The 13747-nt window shown below is 34.0% G+C and overlaps 1 protein-coding gene across 1 annotated transcript in view; it reads right to left on the reverse strand.

Moving 5' to 3' along the window:
- The window catches only part of Fur1 (Furin 1), a 710727-nt gene that overhangs the window by 330706 nt on the left and 366274 nt on the right, over positions 1-13747 (reverse strand). The window lies entirely within an intron of this gene.

A 13747-nucleotide genomic window follows, 5' to 3' on the forward strand; every position in this document is an offset into this window, starting at 1 on the left:
TCAAATTGAAGCTTGAATACCTGGAAAGGAACAGAGCCGTAAAAAGATGGAGTTTTTACCTTCGGATTGCTCGCTGGCACAGCTGGGCGGTTTAGTTGTAACTGCTCGATACGTCCTCTCAAAGCATCCACCTCGGCCTCGATTTTTTCCTCAAACTGTAAAATTCTTGAATCTTGCGCCTCCAATTTCGAGGAAATACGTCCTTCTTGCTCTTTCAGTTGAGCAGAGATCTGCGATGATATCTGTGCTGAAATTTGCACCGACATTTAGGATATTCGTACCTCTTGTGCTTCAATCTTCGCTGTTATACTGTTCTCCTGCGATTCCAGCTGAGATGACATTTGCCACGACATTTCGGATATACGTGTCTTTTGTGATTCCATCTTGGATTCCATATATGTCTTCTGTTCTGCCAGTTCAGATGACACTTGCCTTTTCTGGACTTCAATCTTGGACGTTATGCGTGTCTCCTGCGATTCCATATATGTCTTCTGTTCTGCCAGTTGAGATGATACTGTCGATGTTTGAGCAGATATTGCAACTAAAATCATGTTCAAGTCTGTGCTCGTAATTGTCTGCGATGTTTCATTTTTGTCTTCAATTTTTGTTGTCTCCTCGCCATCAAAATGAAAGACATACTCTTCCACGTTAATTCCCTCTAATTCCATTGCCTTTCGTAGTCGTGCCTGAATTTCGAGTTTATTGCTGGTTGTATTCAATCCACGGCTCTCCAACTCCTCCTTCAGTTGCTGGATCTTCAATTCACTCCACCATGCCATGTCCAAGTTGTATTCGAAGTCTTCGGAATTTATTAAACAATTCCTCTTCTGACACCAATTGTAACGAACTTAGTGCAATTCCTCTTATTTACAACCTTCTAGTAACGTTCGAATCACTAAACTGTTGAATAAATTACTCCACTATTCCATAATGTAAAATGGTCTTTATTAGACTATTTTGAAAGTACTTCGCAACTGATAGCGTGCTTAAATCAAACTGATTGTCGTGCCTCTACTGTTGCTGCCCTTTATACGGTTTGGTTTCTTCATTGACATATTTCTAAGCGCTTCTATTTCTAGAATTTACTAGTTAGTTATCAGCTATAACTAAAGGTGAACGATTTTATAGCTTCTCTCATAGCCCATGCGCGTGTATATGTGAGTGATACTTGCACAAATTATTGCATACTTTTGGGAGTATCTCAGATATATGCATATGTTTGTGCGTTACTCTCCGCTGCTCGTATGGACATATGTGTAGACATAATGATTGATTTGTTGATGTGCGTACGAGTCACTGCTTAGTATCGGCTTAGAGATGATACTACCCCTTAGTGTTGCTAGTATTCTTCACAGTATTTTGATTAACTTATGAGATTTTGAGTATGAATTGTGTGTGACAAAATAAAATTTGAAAAATAAAGCAAAGAATGATAAATTAGAGAAATGAGGGATCTAAGAAAAAAGGAGAGAGGTAGAGGGTGTAAAAAAAGAAGAGGGAGAGATAAGGAAATTATAAAAGGTAAGAATGAGAAAAATTGGGAGATACATTTTGAAGATCAATAAAATCTTATATACTGATTACTTGACTTTGAGTGACGGAAAGGAATGCGTTAAAGTACACCTTATTATTTATATTAGTAACTGCCCAACCCGAGCAACGCCGGGTATCCGCTAGTCTTCATATATAATACACAAAAAAATATACAACGGTATATTTATTATGGAATATAAATGAATATATGAATAGAAATCAAACACATCAATTCGTTAAAATGGGGAAAAGAGTATGAAGGAAAATTTATTAAGAATTCGACTGATTTTTTCAATAAAGCTCAGAAATCGTCCAAGTCCATGCAAAAGTATTTGCATTTATTTAATTAAATTTGTATTAAATTAAGCCTTAACAATAACACAGGCAACCATAGGCAAAAACAACAACTACATATATTGCAAAGAAATTGTTATAACGAAGCTTTTATGTAAATTAAATGGAGAGAAAACCAAAATTTTGGTTTACTTTCACGCAAAAAAGTGTACAAACATAAATACATACGGACAAACAGGCACACGTATATACAGCAGCGAACATAAAAATAGCAGTGACAATTTTGTTTTTATTTTTGATGATTTGATACAAAATTTCAATGAATTTCGTAACTGAAACTATGAAACACAATCCCAAAAAAGTTTTCGAAAAAATTCGAGTACTCAAAAAAATTTTACGAAGATTTCGAGATTTTAATTTAGAGTTGTATGAGTTTTTTAGTAAGCAGTTTTGTAGCCCACTCAATTTGAGTATAACAAAGTACAAGGTAAAGGTCTATAAAAGTTCGTATCGCTTTTTGACAAATTTTTTTTTCGACGGCCGTTTTATATTTTTTAACACCCTAAGGAAGGAAAATTTGAAAAATCAATACAAGCTTTGACAAACCTATAACTTGTAGTTTATAAGACATTGATTGATTGGCCTACAGAACTACATACTCGAAAACTCTAAACAAAATGTTCGAAATTTTTTCGAATTTTTTTCAAAACCTGTTTGCGTTATTTTTGCATAGTTTCAGTTGCAAATTTTATGAACATTTCTTACTGAATTATCGAAATTAAAGTCAGAATTAAATTGACAATATTTTATAAAAGTAGCCACTGCTATTTTCGTGTTTTCTCTTGTATAAGGACCACCCTAATATACATGTTTACATAAGAACACACGTGCTGTCGTTCTACAGCATTAAACTATTTTGCATAGCACGAGATTAAGTTTTATTTTTATTTATATACTAGCAGACCCGGCAGACGTTGTTCTGCCCTAAATTTGGTATATCTGCATACATTTTAAAAAGCTTTTTCCGTCTAACTCTGCCCTCGCCCCTCTACACTTTTTCCTAATCCAGTCCCAGTCCGTCTCTGGTCTACTTCCCGGAAAAAAGCATCGTAAATACTAATGTAGGCAAATTTATATACCAAATTTCAGGCAAATCGAATAGGACGTATGTAAATAGGTATGTGAATATTATTAATTCATGTCTTTATTTCGGCTTCGCAAGCATATTTATCAGTTTTGCCAGGTTGATGCGACTATATCGAATATCAAAATGAAAATTACTTAAAAGATCTCAGCAACAGCTTTCATTTGATATCCAAAATACAGGGGTATCCGGGTCCATGTTTTGGCCTATGTCTCGAGACCCTAGTCACCAATAGGTATGCAAACTACCCTGTACTAAAGCACTCATCGACAGCTTTCATTTGATATCCATATTGTATAAACACATTCTAGGGGTGCCCGGGTCCACGTTTTGGCCTATATCGCTAGACTCTAGTCACCGATAGGTATGAAAACTACCCTGTACTAAAGCACTCATCAGCAGCTTCCATTTGATATCCATATTGTATAAACACATTCTACGGGTGCCCGGGTCCACGTTTTGGCCTATATCTCGAGACCCAAGACACTGATAGGTATGAAAACTACCCTGTACTAAACCACCCATCAACAGCTTTCATTTGATATCCATATTGTGTAAACACATTCTAGTGGTGCCCGGGTCCACGTTTTGGCCTATATCTCGAGACCCTAGTCACCGATAGGTATGCAAACTACCCTGTACTAAAGCACTCATCGACAGCTTTCATTTGATATCCATATTGTATAAACACATTCTAGGGATGCCCGGGTCCACATTTTGGCCTATATTTCGAGACCCAAGACACTGATAGGTATGAAAACTACCCTGTACTAAACCACTCATCAACAGCTTTCATTTGATATCCATATTGTATAAACACATTCTAGAGGTGCCCGGGTCCACGTTTTGGCCTATATCTCGAGACCCTAGTCACCGATAGGTATGAAAACTACCCTGTACTAAAGCACTCATCAACAGCTTTCATTTGATATCCATATTGTATAAACACATTCTAGGGGTGCCCGGGTCCACGTTTTGGCCTATATCTCGAGACCCTAGTCACCGATAGGTATGAAAACTACCCTGTACTAAAGCACTCAACCACAGCTTTCATTTGATATCCATATTGTATAAACACATTTTAGGGGTGCCCGGGTCCACGTTTCGCCCTAAATCTCGAGACCCTAGTCACCAATATGTATCCTGGTCCACTTCCCGGAAGAAAAATTATTCGACATTTTATTCTAGATATGACGCTACCTACATACCAAATTTCAGGCAAATCGAGCCATATATACGATAGTTTAGAATCGGTCCCTGGTCCACTTCCCGGAAAAACAACTTTTCACAAATAATCTCCGGGTTCTTAGTAAGTTATCATGAAAATTTGAATCAAATCGGCGTGGTAGTTTCGGGGTACATAAGCCTAATAAAAACATAAAAACATACATACATACATACATACCATAGATCCTATTTTATATATGTGGTATTCCATTCCATTTCAACCAATTTTGAACCCGACCCCTTTAGTATTGGCTGAAAGTTTTTCTTCTTTTTCTAGCTTACGAAAGACGTTTATCAGATTTTTTTCAAATTTTTTCATCCAACTCAAAAAAAGTTATGAATTTTTAAAAAAAACACCGTTTTTGTTTTCAAAATGCTATAACTTTTTCTAAAATTGACCGTTTGGGATCTTTTTTTTTTTTTAAATTTGTTTTTAAATGTACTTTTAAAAATTCAAAAAAATTTTTAAAGCTTTTTTTTGTAATTTTTCAGTTTTTCGAGATTTTTCGAATTTCGCCCTTTTTTTTACTTAAATCAATTTTGCAATCATCCCCACTAATCCCGGAGTGAGCCGAGAATTTTTTTTTTTTATTTAATTGAAAAAAAAACTTAAACATTTTTTTTGTATTTTTTCCGAAAAGTACATTTAAAACATATTAAAAAAAAAAAATGATCCCAAACGGTCAATTTTTGAAAAAGTTATAGCATCTTGAACACAAAAACGGTGTTTTTTTTTAAATTTATAACTTTTTTTGAGTTGGATGAAAAAATTTGAAAAACTTCTAAAAAACGTCTTTCGTAAGCTAGAAAAAGAAGAAAAACTTTCAGCCAATTCTAAAGGGGTCGGGTTCAAAATTGGTCGAAATGGGATGGAATACCCCATATATAGATAGAAGATGAGAGTGTGTGGAACTGTGTTTTTTGTTTTTGTTTTTTATTAACTCAGTGCAAAAACTTGTACCAGTGTAAATAGCAGAGCGATTGTGCTACGATGGAGACAAAGTTACAAAATTTAATGTAACATAAATAAATCTTCATTCAAAAATTTTCATTCATAAAAAATGTACTGGCGCACATTAATATTCATAGATACACCGACATACACAACTGCAGTTAAGTATGCATGTATGCACGTTCAACTATTAAGAGCAATTTTAAGTCATGTTCATACAAACCCCTGCAGGAAATGCTGCTATTAAATAAAAAAAATCATTTAATCCCGTACGATACCCGCCATCAGGTTCGGTTGAGCTGGCTGGTCAATAAAACCTTCACATAGACTGAATTGTTCATAGTGTTACCCGAATTTGTTTGACAACCAAACTTAAGAACCCCAGTCATGTACCGGGACTGATGTTATCGAATAACTCCGTCCTCTTGGGAAATACCAGAAGTTTTCTGTGATCTAGCTTAATTGTTGCCGGCAGAACTAGCAACTCTGCCGTCCCTAAAAGCTGTGCCCAACCTTTTCTTCCTGCAGTTCCCTTCTCCTACAACTGCTGTTACTGACGAGGCCTAACCTATAAGAACATGACGGCAGAAGGCTAGTTAGTATGACCTTCTTGAGCCTTAAGTTTTCTCCCTTTAGAGATATGAGCTACCTTCCCAGCGCTTCTGTCCTCGCTAGATTGAACTCCTGTCTGCTTTTGATTTCCTCCAAACGAATTGCGACGTCTACCGTCGATTCAGCGAGTGCTGCTCCTTTCTTTGCCAGCTAATAGGCATTTTCCTTACTTTCTATACCTTTATGACCAGAAACCCATTAAGGATGTATGATCCGCACTAGGTGATGTGTCTCCAATGCTGCTTTGCATTCCAGAATACTTCTTGATGAATTACTGTGTAAGATTATTGCCTTGATCGCAGCCTGCTATCAATAAATATATTGACACGGCTGCAGTTCAAGCACGCTTCCTACAGAATTTCTGTTGCTTTCTTCACGGTATTATTTCCGGCTGAACGACGCCGCAGTAATCTGGCTGCCTGTAGGATCTACTTATTTCTGGATCGACACAGTAAACATCAGATCCGACCCCTTCCGTTATTTTATATACGCCGTTAGTATCATAGAAATCTTCCGAAGAACTTTCCATCCGAATACTCGGACTTTGGTCTTTAATTTTTTTTTTTCAAATTTGTTATTATTAGAGACTTTTGCTTGTCTAGAGACTAGTCTACTTCTATATCTACTGCTAGAGTTATCTCCATTTGCATTAGGTTAAAAAAATCGTATCACTGAAATGCATGTGATGTTGTTTTCTGTACAAGCAAAGTTTTCCTACATGGTATATATCTACGTACATTTATGTGCAAGTATCTATGTATATCTGCCGTGATTTATTTAGTCACATTTGAGTATTAAAAAGTTTTCCATTCACTTCCTGCTCGCGTAGAATTATTACCATACTACGTTTGAGTGAATGAATAAATTAGTTTTACCATTTCGCAGTTCCCCCTTCTCTCAATCTTCACTTAATTTTAGAAATGAATTTACTGCAGTTTAAAAATTATGCTAATTTCTTAATGGCACTATGTTTTAGTTCAGTATTTTTGTTATATTGCTTATGCTTGCAGGATCATAGTTGGGACTGCAGGCTGCAATGAGAAAATGTTTAATGACTGACACAGGCCCTTTCTTACTGTTATAACAAACGTTTGATTGGTTAGGTTAGGTTGAACTGACCGGTCAATAAAGACCTAACATAGACTGAATGTGTTCAAAGTGTCACCACAAATTGTTTGACGACCAAACGGAAGAACCCCAATCAGGTGCCAGGACATATGTTATAGAATAACTCCGTCCGCTTGGCAAATACTAGCAGCTTAATTCCTGCCTCAAGATCTGTTAACTCTGCCGCTCCTAATAGCTGGAGCCTTGACCTGGCGAGCGCAGGACATGAACACAGAACGAGCTCAACCATTTCTTGCTGCTGCTCACACGTCCTACACTTGCTGTTACTGACGAGGCCTCACTTATAAGCATGTGACGTCAGAAGGCAGTGCCCAGTCAGTATGCCTATTGGAAGCCTTAAGTATTCTCTCTTCAGAAATATGAGCCACTTTGTGAGTCTAATATCGTAGGCTTTGCACAGGATCTTGGAAATTTTCCAGCCCGCGCTTTTGTCCACGCCTTTTCTGCTTGATAGATCGTATGTAACTCCTGTCTCCTTATGATTTCTCCCAAATGGATTGCGACGTCTATCGTCGACTTAGTGAGTGTTGCACCCTCCTTTGCCAACACATCCTTTCGTTACCTTTCATCTCTTTATGACCGGGAACCCAGTAAAAATGTATGGTCCAGTCTAACCGAAGTTTTTCTAATGCTTCTTTGCATTCCAGAACACTTCTTGATGAAGTACTGTGTGAGATTATTACCTTAATCGCAGCCTGAGTATCAATATATAAATTGACGCGACTGCAGCTTAAGCACGCTTCCTCCAGAATTTATGCTGCTTTCATCACTGCTATAATTTCCGCTTGAAAAACGGGGCAGTAATCTGGCAGCCTGTATGATCTATTTATTTCTGGGTCGACACAGTAAACAGCAGGCCCAAACACCTTCCATTAATTTGGAACCATCCGTATACACGTGTATAGCATGTTCTGCCATTTCTGCACAGCGGCACCAACCCTCTGGCTCCAATATCTCTTTCGAAGCTCAGGCACGGGACCATAGATTTCGTTTGCCCGATTTGATTGGTGACTCGGCGTAAACTAAGGTCTGTTTAAAAAGTATTTGATGATGTGCAGCTTTCTAAATAAGTTGCGTAATTTCGCTCAACATTATGGCGACAGAGTGGTGGGAGGAGAGGTAAGCATATAGAAGAAACAAAAATGAACGGCTTGTTATGGCGTTTTTATAAACGGTTCGTTATTGGTAACAACCATTATCTACAAGGTTTGTTATCGATACTTGATATATGTAGCTGCGTTATTCGCGAGAGAAAAACAAGTGATCGAATTGCTATTATTTTTTTATTGATAATAAACGCTATCGGTGAGTTATGGGTTGGTTATCGAAAAGTTATCAATTTGATATCGAAAATTAATCAACTTTTTACCGAAAAATATTAATTTTTGTATAGAAATGATATCGATAAGTTATTGGTTTGTTATCCTAAGTGTTCTCAGGTGTGCGTATATAGGCGTACGTTTGTACATAGAACTTCACCAGGGTTTGATTTTTGTAACTACTTACTGATTATTCTTAAACTTTACGCAAGTCATTCGTTGAAACTCATGATTACTTTCTCGTTGCTTCTGAGTTATAGTGAACTGCTCATCGCATTTATTTCGATGAGATTAATGGAAATAAGTACCTTAAGGAGTCATTGAAATAGTAATCATAACTCAAAATCTTTGATTTCATAGAAATAAAACATCACCAAATTTTAAAACTAAACCATTTATTGTACCAATTTTGTGAATTGTATAAAATGGTTTGCCACATTCACTTAGTGCCTAGTTATCTTCGACTTATTAAGTAAATTAACAAAAACGAAGTACGCCTTATGTTTAAATAAACTATAAGATTTTATGATTAAAACTATATATATTACAATAAAATTCGAATAAATAAGATTAAAATATTTGTTGTTTAAGTGGACTATTAAATCCCACAAATAGCGACAAAATTCGATTCCAGTTTTATTGTCTTGAAGGGGCGCTTAAATGCGATTAAATATGATTAAATGCGATTAGATATGATTAAATACGATTATATAATATATAATATGTTATGGTTTGTTGCCAAATACGATTTAGCGCTCATTTCAAAGTGACGAATTTGTTTCAAATTTGCTAAATGAGAAATAAAATTAAATAAACACATTGAGATTAGCACTAGGTAGCATTTAATTCAATCAAAAGATTAAAATATTTGTCTACATAGACTGTTGAATATATGTGTATGCGCTTAAATATGCTCACAATATTTGCTGTCTTGACTGACTTTCAAGTGCTATTAAATTTTATTAAATGCGATTAAATATGATTAAATGCGATTGTAATATTGTTAATACTGATTAAAAAATACTATTTAGGACTATATTCATTGTGATAAGTTATTTTATGCTGCAAATCTATAAAATGTGGAATAAAGTTAAATAAGCGCAAGTTATAATATTTGTCTTTATCGACTGCTGAACACGATTATATGGGATTAAATATTCAAATATTTGTTGCAGGAATTGACTTTCTAATGCGATTAAATGTGATTAAATACGATATAAATTGTTAAATACCATTAAGGATAATGTTCATAGTTATAAGTTTACTTGCATTCCGAAGTGATTTAGCGATTCAAAAATTGGTCTACTAATTCAAAAATTTATTAATGCTTTCTTTTAATTGGAAATGTAAGGGAAGTCATAACTTTGAATACGGCCCTTAATGTGATTTAAATCGAATAAACGTTTAAAATATTTGTCTTTATTGACTGTTGAATACGATTACATGCGATTATATGTGATTAAATAGAATTAAATAATTTTTTGAATATTACTAAATACAATTAAGAATCATGTCATCAGTGTGGGCCTAGATTCCATTTCACAGAGCTAAATGTAGAATGGAAGATAAGTCATATCAATGGATGCTGATCTTAATACAATTTGAATTGATTTAGCGATTAAAATATTTGTCTTGATTGACTGTTGAATACGATTAAATGTGATTATATGCGATTAAATAAGATAAAATAATTTTTTTGAATAACACTAAATGCGATTAAGAGTTATATATTCAGCGATGATTTAAATACCATTCCACAGTTAACTATCCGTTTGAAAATTTATTAAAGCGTTAGCTAAATGTGGAAGAGACGTTCAGTAATCACATTGAAAAAGTTTCTTAATCGACTATTTTTTGCATGAGGTTAAATGCGCTTAAATATGCTTAAAATATATGTTGACTGGACTAACTATTATATCCCATTAAATGTGAATCAACGTCGTAAGTATAATCTTTCCAGTTATTTATTGCATATGATAAATGACTGCGTTCAAAGCAGCAACCTAACTTACATTCCGCAGTCAACTACCGAACTACAAGATGATTTTAAATTTTAGTTGAATATAAATTCAAATTAAAATTTACTGATTAAATGCGGTTAGGTAAGGTTGGATTGGCCGGTCAGTGTGTATCTCGATGATTAAATGCGGAATGCACGTTGAATTGTCAATGTGAAATAGAACCATATGCTATTTAAAAACAAAAGGATTAATATTCTTACGCTTGCTTTCAATTACGTACGACTAAATGTGATTAAATATGTTGAGAATTATTTTCTTTGATTAATTATTAATTAGGATTAATGACTATCTTCATAGTGGTATGATAATTTGTATTCCATGGGACTCAATTTTGTGATTTAACTTAGCGTTTGATGTCATATATAATCAGCACTAAACTTTTAATTAAATTTAGTTGACGCTTGGAAATTAGTCAGTAATTTGTGGAGTACATTTTGGATCACCACTATGAAAATGGTCCTAAATACATTTGAATTAGATTAAAATAATGAACATAATGATAAAATAATATTTGTCATGATAGACTTTCGAAATTGATTGAATTTGACCAAATGCGATTAAGATTGATTATGCTAGTTTTTTTATTGACTTTCCGAAGGACTAATCACAACTTCATAGTGCTGAGATATCTTACATTGTACAGTTTAATGTTCAACTGAAATTTTATAATAGTGATGGTGCTAAATATTTGCTGCAAGATATATTGAGTAGTATACATTTAGTCAAGTTAAAAATTGCAAACCAATGATTAACTGTGAAGTTTTTACTAGTTGGGTGAAAATTGCGTTAGGATAAAATTTTTTCAAAAAATTTAAATAGTTACTTTGAATCAAACGTGATAATATTGCATTCAATCAAAAATGCGAATAAAATATTATATGCCTTGACCGATTTCCAAATATATGATTAAAAAAGATTAAACTATTTTTGGGATTGGATGAAGGTAAAATACGATTAAGTGCGATTAATTATGTTTATAATTTTATATTTATCTGTTACTAAAAACGAAAAATATTCATAAACTACGGTAAAAATTTCTGTTTTATTGGATTAATTATTAAACCCGATTCGCAATTTAAGGAATTCAATTGCTTAAAGAAATAATTTTCAAACTTCAGTGCAAATGCTACATATTTGGGAAGAAGCAGAGGATAGCTCTCTGATTGTTATCAAAATGATTGCAAGAGAATTATCGCAAAGCACATAGAATGCGGTTGGTTCAAAAGAGCGCTAATAACAGTTCCCGAAACCCATATTTAATTAATGCAGCTATTTAATGACCGCTCTGGAGTTATTGACTGAAAATTGATTTGTTAAGGAAAGCATCTCGATGTGTTATCGATTTTTTATCGAACAAATATCGAGTTGGTTCCCAAATAATATCTACATCTTATTGAAAAGATATCTATTTGCTATTGAAATTGAATGTATTTTTATCGAAAAAGTATCGATATATTATCGGCTTCCAACTGATTTTTTCGGCTTGTTTTCAACGGCTGTCTCATCGATTTTATATTGTAGTTTTATCGGAGTCTGTCTCATAAGAAACCCATGAGCCGCCGTTATGAAATATATAACACGCCGATTACAAATTGGTAACACTCCGATAACAAATGTATATTTTTCGAAAACTCGATTTAATGGAGAACTTTTCTATAATAATTCGAGGGTTTTTCGATAGGAAATCTGTAAATTTTCGATAACAAGTCGATATTTTCTCAAAAATAAATCGACACTTTTTCAATAATAAATTGATACGTTTTCGATGAAAAATCGATGTTTTTCGATAGCAAATAGATATTTATGCGAGGTGCGGCCAATATAGTATAGCTTGGTTTCTGCTCCGGTTTGAACATAAAAAATCACGTAAAATTTACTTTCTCATGAATAAAATATTGGTTCAATATTCAATGTTTTATTCAGTACCTTGAAAAAAGTTCGACCATACACGACAAATGCTGAAAAACATTTTTTCTGTTCTAGATGCATCCCCGATTACAAATCACGGTGACGTTAAAGATATAACCACAAACGGCTTTGTTCTTTTGAGTCTTGCTACAGGAAATTGCACTGAATTTTTTAAATTATTTCTTTGTAACGTTGTGAGTGGCACGGATTGTGAAATATTCAAACGACAAAGGCGTTTTCATTTAAGGCGAATTTACCAGCTAGCCGGCAGCTCACAAATATAGAACGAAAAAAAATCACTGTTGCTTCACTGGAAATATTTTGTCACTCTTCTAGCAAAATTTTAAGTTAAAAAGCACGGCGTCGTCACATTTATAGCCAAAAGTAACTCTGTATACACGACAATTAAGCAAAACGTTGACTCTGTTCTGGGAACGTCCGCGATTAAAAATCACGGTGACGTCTAATAGATAACCGTGAATAGATTTATTCCTCTGAGTCACTTAGGTGATTGCACTGAATTTTTTTCGAAATAACCTCTGGTAAAATTTTAAGCATTTAGAAGTACTGCGATGTACCAGTTATAGTCAAATGTGACTTTACAGTCTTGCAATATTTCACTTCAAAATAGCATTAACTTTTTTAATCAGTTTTTAAAATAAATCTTGTCCTTTAAACTAGAACGCTGCTTTTCGAAGAATCGTGTCATCAGAAATATTTGAAACCTCAGCTTTACAGTTTGTAACAAAATGAAATGGGTTTTAAGGAAAGATTTTCCTAAAAGGTCCAAGCCCATTTATGATAATATAAATTTTAGTTTTTAACGTAAACTACCCAAATATGAGCTCCCTACTCGGACACCCCATAAATGAGCGACTTGCGTATTTATGTCAAGAAAAATTTCGCGGTTGTTCCTCAGATATATTGAATAATTTGAAATAGCAGTCTTAGACATTATATAAAAAAAAACTAGGACTTTTTCTGTGAACCACCATCACTTGACTTCAGTTGCTTTAAATATTTAGCTAAATCGAGAGTGAAATACAAACATGCCCAATTCATTCGTATTCCTCGAAGATAGAAGATAAACTTATACGATTTCAAGCAGTATATTTTTAAACCCTTCTTAGAGCAATATTGCACGAGTAGCATATTAGCTTTCCTATTTCATTGTATCTAATTTTGTAATTGAAGCGTTCCTGCTCGGACGCCCTTCTGTGAGGACAAATTGAACATTTTGTTTCTCTTTATATTTGCAGGTCGTAATTTTTAACCGACTTAGAAATTTTTTTGTAGAAATATTTCGAATTTTAAGAGTACTGAAGAGTCCGATTTTTGAATTTTTGTTTGTTAATATACATTTTGGGTGCGCAAAATTCAAAGAGAAAAATTTTTGCAAAATTCCTTCTACTGCTGCTATTAATAAATGCTTCCTAATGTAAGTCATGTAAAAATCACGGTGTGGAAATGCCAAAACTAAAATTTATCTAAAAAAATTTAAAGTTCCAAATAAAAAAAAACTTTTTTTCTTAAACATTTTGAAAAATACTTACTTCTTAAACATTTAGAAATCTTTGAAAACCCCGCAAAAACACCCTGCATACATAGC

Source organism: Eurosta solidaginis, chromosome 1 (genome assembly GCF_040869045.1).
Source record: "Eurosta solidaginis isolate ZX-2024a chromosome 1, ASM4086904v1, whole genome shotgun sequence".
NCBI lineage: Eukaryota > Metazoa > Arthropoda > Insecta > Diptera > Tephritidae > Eurosta > Eurosta solidaginis.